Source organism: Cherax quadricarinatus, chromosome 46 (assembly GCF_038502225.1).
Source record: "Cherax quadricarinatus isolate ZL_2023a chromosome 46, ASM3850222v1, whole genome shotgun sequence".
Taxonomy (NCBI): domain Eukaryota; kingdom Metazoa; phylum Arthropoda; class Malacostraca; order Decapoda; family Parastacidae; genus Cherax; species Cherax quadricarinatus.
The window spans coordinates 3,956,647-3,965,103 of NC_091337.1; the positions used below are offsets into that span (position 1 = coordinate 3,956,647).

General features: G+C 39.0%; 1 non-coding gene across 1 annotated transcript; it reads right to left on the reverse strand.

The window, feature by feature from the left end:
• Positions 1-602: 602 nt before the first annotated feature.
• TRNAT-AGU (transfer RNA threonine (anticodon AGU)) lies at positions 603-675 on the reverse strand. The gene has a single exon. It is a non-coding gene; the product is annotated as a tRNA-Thr (tRNA).
• Positions 676-8,457: the final 7,782 nt, after the last annotated feature.

Below are 8,457 nucleotides of genomic sequence, written 5' to 3' on the forward strand. Positions count from 1 at the left end.
ACAAGCGGTTTATAGGACTTGACGTGCTGTTGGAGTGTGAGCAAGGTAACATTTATGAAGAGATTCAAGGTAACCGGTAGACTGGACTTAATCCTGGAGATGTGAAGAACAGTGTCTGCACTCTGAAGGAAGGGTGTTAATGTTGCAGTTTTATAACTGTAGTGTCAGCGTGGCTCTGGCAAGGCAGTGATGCAGTGAATGATTATGAACGTTTTTCTTTTTCGGGCTACCCTACCTTGGTGGGCGAAAGCCGATGTGTTTATATATATATATATAATATATTTTATATATATATATATATATATATATATATATATATATATATATATATATATATATATATATATATATAATGTGTGTGTGACTGCTAAACATCATTCGGATAATTTACCTTTAGGAAATGTGGGTTTTCTGATTCGTTGATACTTAAGTTTGTTTACGTGAACTCATGTACGTATTTAAATACATCATTAGCACGTACAACAGCATCCACCATCACTGTGGGGCGTGATGACAAGGAATCATTGACCTGGTTCTAACGCGTCACAGATCTACTGCAGTTGGCCCGAAAAAAAATGAAAGAAAACTACTCCGGTAGCCAGTGCCTCCAGGGAGGATCGAACTCCCGGCCTCTGGTTTACTAGACCAGCGCTCTAGCCACTGAGCTATGGAGGCAGATGGTAGAGGAGTCTCAAGTGGGTATAATCTTAAGGAGGTAAACAAGGTAAAAGACTTTTACTGGTATAATAGTAAGAGAGAGATTTCGTTCGGATTTTTAACCCCGGAGGGTTAGCCACCCAGAATAACCCTAGAAAGTCAGTGCGTCATCGAGGACTGTCTAACTTATTTCCATTGGGGTCCTTAATCTTGTCCCCCAGGATGCGACCCACACCAGTCGACTAACACCCAGGTACCTATTTGCTGCTAGGTGAACAGGACAACAGGTGTAAGGAAACGTGTCGAAATGTTTCCACCCGCCGGGAATCGAACCCGGGCCCTCCGTGTGTGAAGCGGGAGCTTTAGCCACCTTAAAAGTACACTTAAGTACAATTATCATAGGCAGCTTAACATGTGTTTGTAAATTACCTATTATAACTCAAAAAAAAGTCACACACGCTTCATACACCGAGTGTCCACGGTTTAATCCCCAACATGGGTGAAAACATTCGGCATACATCCTTACGCATGTTATCCCTGTTTACCTAACAGTAAGTAGGATACCTGGGTGTTAATAGACTGGTGTGGGTCGCATCCTGGGTAACAAAACTGAAGGAACCCCAATGAAAATAAGACTGATAGTCCTCGATGACACACTGACACTCTTGGGCTATCCTGGGTGGCAAACCCTCCAGGTTAAAAATCCAAAAAATCTTATTTACATAAGGTTTCATAAGGTACTGGTTAAGTTTATTCACGATAGTCTATCAGCGATTTTACGAATTGAATTGCATTTTTTTTACAATAATGCAGGCATAAGTATAAACATTGATAAAAATACATGTATTTTTATGAGTGTATATACTTAACAGTGAGAGATAAACACCTATCGTCGTATATTCACTGAAATACTTTTCGCTGTGTATATACACTGTGATACTTCTCGACTTGCATACATTAAGATCTAGGCACGTTTCGATGTACATACATCCATACATGCGCATCCCCTGTGTATATAATAATAATAATAATAATAATAATAATAATAATAATTATCTTTATTTCTACAGGTACATGTACGAGGTATACAGTCCTAGCTGACATCAATAACATACTACTATATAGAAAGCAGCTTGTCATGCAGAGCAACTTAGGTCAGTTTTGTCCCAGGATGCGACCCACACCAGTCGACTAACACCCAGGTACCCATTTTACTGATGGGGGAACATAGATAACCGGTGTAACGAAACATGCCCAATGTTTCTACCCTCACCGAGAATCGAACCCAGACCCCCACCGTGTGAAATGAGAGCTTTAGCCACCAGGCCACGGGACAAGGTTATATAAACAACAGTAGATGATCACATCTGTGTGTATATTCACAGCTATATATAGCTATTGGTGTACATTCATTGTGAGATATAACTCAGTGTATGTAAACTGAAGGAGGTAGATACACGGAGAATTAACACTGTGTACTTGTATACAGTAACATATCTGTGCATATTCACTGAATATACACACACTTTGGAATATACACACTACGGGATGCACACCTCTAGAAATATATATAGTGAATACATACCTCTTAGTGTTTATTCTCTGACAGGCACATTTCGGAAGACATGCAGAATTACACATCTTGGTGTATATACAGTGTCAGACAACTCTAGGTGTATGAACAATGAAAGATACATTTTGGAATGTATTCACTAGACACACAACTCAGTGTGTCTAGTGTGTATCTAGATACGTATAGACATATTTATATCAGAGAATATACAGTTAAAAGAATCTCCATATATTTACATAGACATATTTCGTTATATATATATATATATATATATATATATATATATATATATATATATATATATATATATATATATATATATATATATATATATAAACGAAATGTCGTGCCGAATAGGTAATGGCAAGATCCTCCTCGACTTCCGACCAATGTGACTTACGTTCATCCGCACATACGACCGAGAAAAATATTCTAAGTTTAAGATTTAATAAAAAGTAAAGAATGATGAATATATTTACTGTGTTTGTTAAAATCATAACAAAAAGACTAAGAAGGTAAAAGACAACGTTGAAATAATGACTAATATGAAAATTGATACTTAGCCTGGTTACCTGGAGGTTATTCTGGGGATCAACGCCCCCGCAGCCCGGTCCATGACCAGGCCTTAAGGTGGATCAGGGCCTGGTCAACCAGGCTGTTACTGCTGGCCGCACACAGTCCAACGTACGAGCCACAGCCCGGCTGATCTGGCACTGACTTTAGGTATCTGTCCAGCTCTCTCTTGAAGGCAGCCAGGGGTTTATTGGTAATTCCATTAATGCTTGATGGGAGGCTGTTGAACAGTCTTGGGCCCCGGACACTTATGGTGTTTTCTCTTAGTGTACCAATGGCGCCCCTACTTTTAATTGGGGGCATTTTGCATTGCCTGCCCAGTCTTTTACTTTCGTAGGCAGTTATTTCTGTGTGCAGATTTGGGACCATTCCTTCCAGGATTTTCCAAGTGTAGATTATGATATATCTCTCCCTCCTGCGTTCCAACTAATACAAGTCAAGTGCTTCCAAGCGTTCCCAGTAGTTAAGGTGCTTGACAGAACTTATACGTGCAGTAAAGGATCTCTGTACACTCTCTAGATCTGCAATTTCACCTGCTTTGAATGGAGATATTAATGTACAGCAGTATTCCAACCTGGAGAGAACAAGTGATTTGAAAAGGATCATCATTGGCTTGGCATCTCTCGTTTTGAACGTTCAAGAGATGCCAAGTCATACAGCCATACATTCCATACAGAATTTTTGTGAGTTGATAAAAAAGAGAGATAATCATGAGAGAAATTTATTAAAAAGATGCTGTACAGATACACGACATTTCCATATCCGACCGGTCGATTGGAACGGAACTTGGACGTAAGTTGAGGACAGCGTCAATACGCTACCTTTCCTCTGAATTTTTTTTCCCTCTGTCTGTTGCAGCAATTGCATTATTGCATAACCCCTGATGGTACACAGAAAAATGTGAAATCTTGCCCTGAAGATATCCCCCCCCCCTCCAATTATGGGGCTTGTTTTGCGTTAACAATATCTACTGCATCTTTCCCTTCTTATATTACATCTACTCTATTTTCTAGGACTTTTACATCTCTTCATCCCACCGTATCTACATTCCTCTTTATCCTCCTCCCTACTGCATGCACCTCCTCCTCCTCCTCCTCCTCTTCCTCTTCCTCTTCCTCTTCCTCCTCCTCCTCCTCCTCCGCCTCCTCCTCCTCTTCTTCCTCCTCCTCCTCATCCTCCTCCTCATCCTCCTCCTCATCCTCCTCCTCCTCCTTCCTTTTTGTCCAGTGTTTTGCTCCAAGTTTACATAAAAGACGAAGAGAACTCTGAGAGGGTGCAAAGAAAGGATGCAACTCATCCCACAGAAACAGACTTCATGAAGAAATAATGAAAATACGTAACCGGTTCTTTCTTAAGAAATAGACTACGAAATCTCATTCAGGCTTATGGGTTGCTAAATAAATTTAACACAATTCGACATGAATTGCAATTATACCTCAGTTTATGCCTTTGATGAGTTCCAAGAGTTCTCCTACTCCCAGAGCCCGGCCATGACCATTTCGGCTTGTGCTTGCTTGATCAGTTGGTCAACCGGGTTGTTGCTGCTTGTAGCCCGCTGACCCACATGTCCATCACAGCTTAGTTGTTCTAATACCTGGTGAAGATAATTGTGAGATACTTGTGCGAAATACATTTTTAAGGTCGATCCTCCGTCCGCTAAATGACTGCCTTTCATTTTGTGTTACTTAGACAAGAGTAAATAGTTTAAAGTGCCTAATGAGTAGCTGATACAAAATAGCGATATGAAACTTTGTGGCAGGAGTTGCAACTCAAACGTGGGAAAGAGTTTCTTGACAACGAAATTATAGAAGTTAGAAAAGGGGTGTCTTCTCAAGGTAAAAGTGCCGAAGCAGTGCTTCAGAAACGTTTTCAAATATCGGATTTTAAGAAACAGTGCCTGAAAGCACAATCATTCCTTTACCCTTTCTCCTTTCCATCAGATCTTTCGGATATGGATGAGGGAAAGTTAAAGCTAAAGAAATCATTAGTGATGACTGGAACTAGAGGAGTGAGACAAGCAGTGGTACAGCAGCAATCAGGCAAGAACTACACAGGTTATGTAAATAATAATGTAAGTTGTAGTATAAGTTTAAGTCAGTGGTTCCCAAACTTTTTCAGCTTGTTACCCAATTTAACATGCCACATAAAGCATGTTACCCCTTTCACAAAATGTTGTTATTATTGATATATATGGCTAAACGTGAATGTATACAGCCTCGCATACTCTGCTAATCCTAGCGTAAGAACCACACATACATTATATATAAAATTAATAATAGCTACAAATTCACAGTAACAGTGGGTAAATACTAACTATATACTGCACAGGGCAGTACACATACATACCAGCTTATGTCTACCTCGGCTGATGCTCACAGATAAACTGACAGTGTGAAATAGAGGCAGCCTCAGGAAGTGAGTGACGCGTACTGGACAGGGCGATCTGGGCTACTGAGTGACTTTTGTCCTGAAGCATACTTGTCAAAATACTTTTGGGTTTCCACACACTTAGCTATATATTTCTTCTTTTCTAATACTGTATATTAGTTTTTGATGTTTATTGTTATTTGGTTTAACTTTATTACTTACTTATAATAGGTTTACTTTACAACTTTATATACTAAGACAAAGTTAACAATAATCCTCATACCGGGTACCGCATTGTTTTCTTGATTTTCAGAATTCATAACTTTTTTTCTGTCACCCCTCCATTACCCCCCAAAAATGGTTAAATTACCCCCAGGGGGTAATTTACCCCCAGGGAGTAATTTACCTCCAGTTTGGGAACCACTGGTTTAAGTAATACTAATAGCAGCAACAATAGAACCGTAACTCGACACTTGCATCAGCATTATATGAATATTTTCATCCATTTTTTATGGAGCTTGCATTATGGCCAGAGGAGAGGAAACTGGGAAAGAGCCGCCTGCTGCTACTATCTTGGCCACCTCTGTATAGACGACAGTAGAGGCAACTAATCTAATTTCGTTTAGACCTAATCAGTAGATGACTTTGTGAACCTTAAGGTCTCTGTTACGCCAATGCCCATACACTTTCTCCACTCTCTCTCTCTCTCTCTCTCTCTCTCTCTCTCTCTCTCTCTCTCTCTCTCTCTCTCTCTCTCTCTCTCTCTCTCTCTCTCTCTCTCTCTCTCTCAGGGTAGTAACACGTAACTATGAAACTTTATCACAGTGTCACAAAGCCTCGGCTCTGCCGTCGTAAAGGAGAGACATTCATACAGGGATTTATCACTATATAAACAGATCTCCTTATCCCAGCCGTGTTTTATTTCCATGTCGCATTGAAGGCACGCTGAGAGGTGGTGTTCACACCATCTGGTTTTTCGGTGGTATAAAGGTTGCACATTCATATTTATAAGTTCATGTGTGTGTGTGGGTATGTATATATATATATATATATATATATATATATATATATATATATATATATACATATATATATATATATATATATATATATATATATATATATATATATATATATATATATATATATATAATGTATATATATATATATGCAATAAGATCACAGTAAACAGGTGATTTCAGAATATGCAAAACAACCACTCTGAAAGGATAGAGAAATTCCAAGCGCTTTCGTGACTACTCACATTATCAAGGAACTAATGTGAGTAGTCACGAAAGCGCTTGGAATTTCTCTATTCTTTCAGAGTGGTTGTTTTGCATATATATATATATATATATATGCTAAGATAACAGGGATATCTTGCTACTCCTACTTACACTTTGGTCACACTTCACAGACACGCACATGCATATATATATATACATACATCTAGGTTTTTCTCTTTTTTCTAAATAGCTCTTGTTCTTTTTTATTTCTTCTATTGTCCATGGGGAAGTGGAAAAGAATCTTTCCTCCGTAAGCCATGCGTGTCGTATGAGGCGACTAAAATGCCGGGAGCAATGGGCTAGTAACCCCTTCTCCTGTATACAATTACTAAAAAAGAGAAGAAGAAAAACTTTATAAAACTGGGTTGCTTAAATGTGCGTGGATGTAGTGCGGATGACAAGAAACAGATGATTGCTGATGTTATGAATGAAAAGAAGTTGGATGTCCTGGCCCTAAGCGAAACAAAGCTGAAGGGGGTAGGAGAGTTTCAGTGGGGGGAAATAAATGGGATTAAATCTGGAGTATCTGAGAGAGTTAGAGCAAAGGAAGGGGTAGCAGTAATGTTAAATGATCAGTTATGGAAGGAGAAAAGAGAATATGAATGTGTAAATTCAAGAATTATGTGGATTAAAGTAAAGGTTGGATGCGAGAAGTGGGTCATAATAAGCGTGTATGCACCTGGAGAAGAGAGGAATGCAGAGGAGAGAGAGAGATTTTGGGAGATGTTAAGTGAATGTATAGGAGCCTTTGAACCAAGTGAGAGAGTAATTGTGGTAGGGGACTTGAATGCTAAAGTAGGAGAAACTTTTAGAGAGGGTGTGGTAGGTAAGTTTGGGGTGCCAGGTGTAAATGATAATGGGAGCCCTTTGATTGAACTTTGTATAGAAAGGGGTTTAGTTATAGGTAATACATATTTTAAGAAAAAGAGGATAAATAAGTATACACGATATGATGTAGGGCGAAATGACAGTAGTTTGTTGGATTATGTATTGGTAGATAAAAGACTGTTGAGTAGACTTCAGGATGTACATGTTTATAGAGGGGCCACAGATATATCAGATCACTTTCTAGTTGTAGCTATACTGAGAGTAAAAGGTAGATGGGATACAAGGAGAATAGAAGCATCAGGGAAGAGAGAGGTGAAGGTTTATAAACTAAAAGAGGAGGCAGTTAGGGTAAGATATAAACAGCTATTGGAGGATAGATGGGCTAATGAGAGCATAGGCAATGGGGTCGAAGAGGTATGGGGTAGGTTTAAAAATGTAGTGTTAGAGTGTTCAGCAGAAGTTTGTGGTTACAGGAAAGTGGGTGCAGGAGGGAAGAGGAGCGATTGGTGGAATGATGATGTAAAGAGAGTAGTAAGGGAGAAAAAGTTAGCATATGAGAAGTTTTTACAAAGTAGAAGTGATGCAAGGAGGGAAGAGTATATGGAGAAAAAGAGAGAAGTTAAGAGAGTGGTGAAGCAATGTAAAAAGAGAGCAAATGAGAGAGTGGGTGAGATGTTATCAACAAATTTTGTTGAAAATAAGAAAAAGTTTTGGAGTGAGATTAACAAGTTAAGAAAGCCTAGAGAACAAATGGATTTGTCAGTTAAAAATAGGAGAGGAGAGTTATTAAATGGAGAGTTAGAGGTATTGGGAAGATGGAAGGAATATTTTGAGGAATTGTTAAATGTTGATGAAGATAGGGAAGCTGTGATTTCGTGTATAGGGCAAGGAGGAATAACATCTTGTAGGAGTGAGGAAGAGCCAGTTGTGAGTGTGGGGGAAGTTCGTGAGGCAGTAGGTAAAATGAAAGGGGGTAAGGCAGCCGGGATTGATGGGATAAAGATAGAAATGTTAAAAGCAGGTGGGGATATAGTTTTGGAGTGGTTGGTGCAATTATTTAATAAATGTATGGAAGAGGGTAAGGTACCTAGGGATTGGCAGAGAGCATGCATAGTTCCTTTGTATAAAGGCAAAGGGGATAAAAGAGAGTGCAAAAATTATAGGGGGATAAGT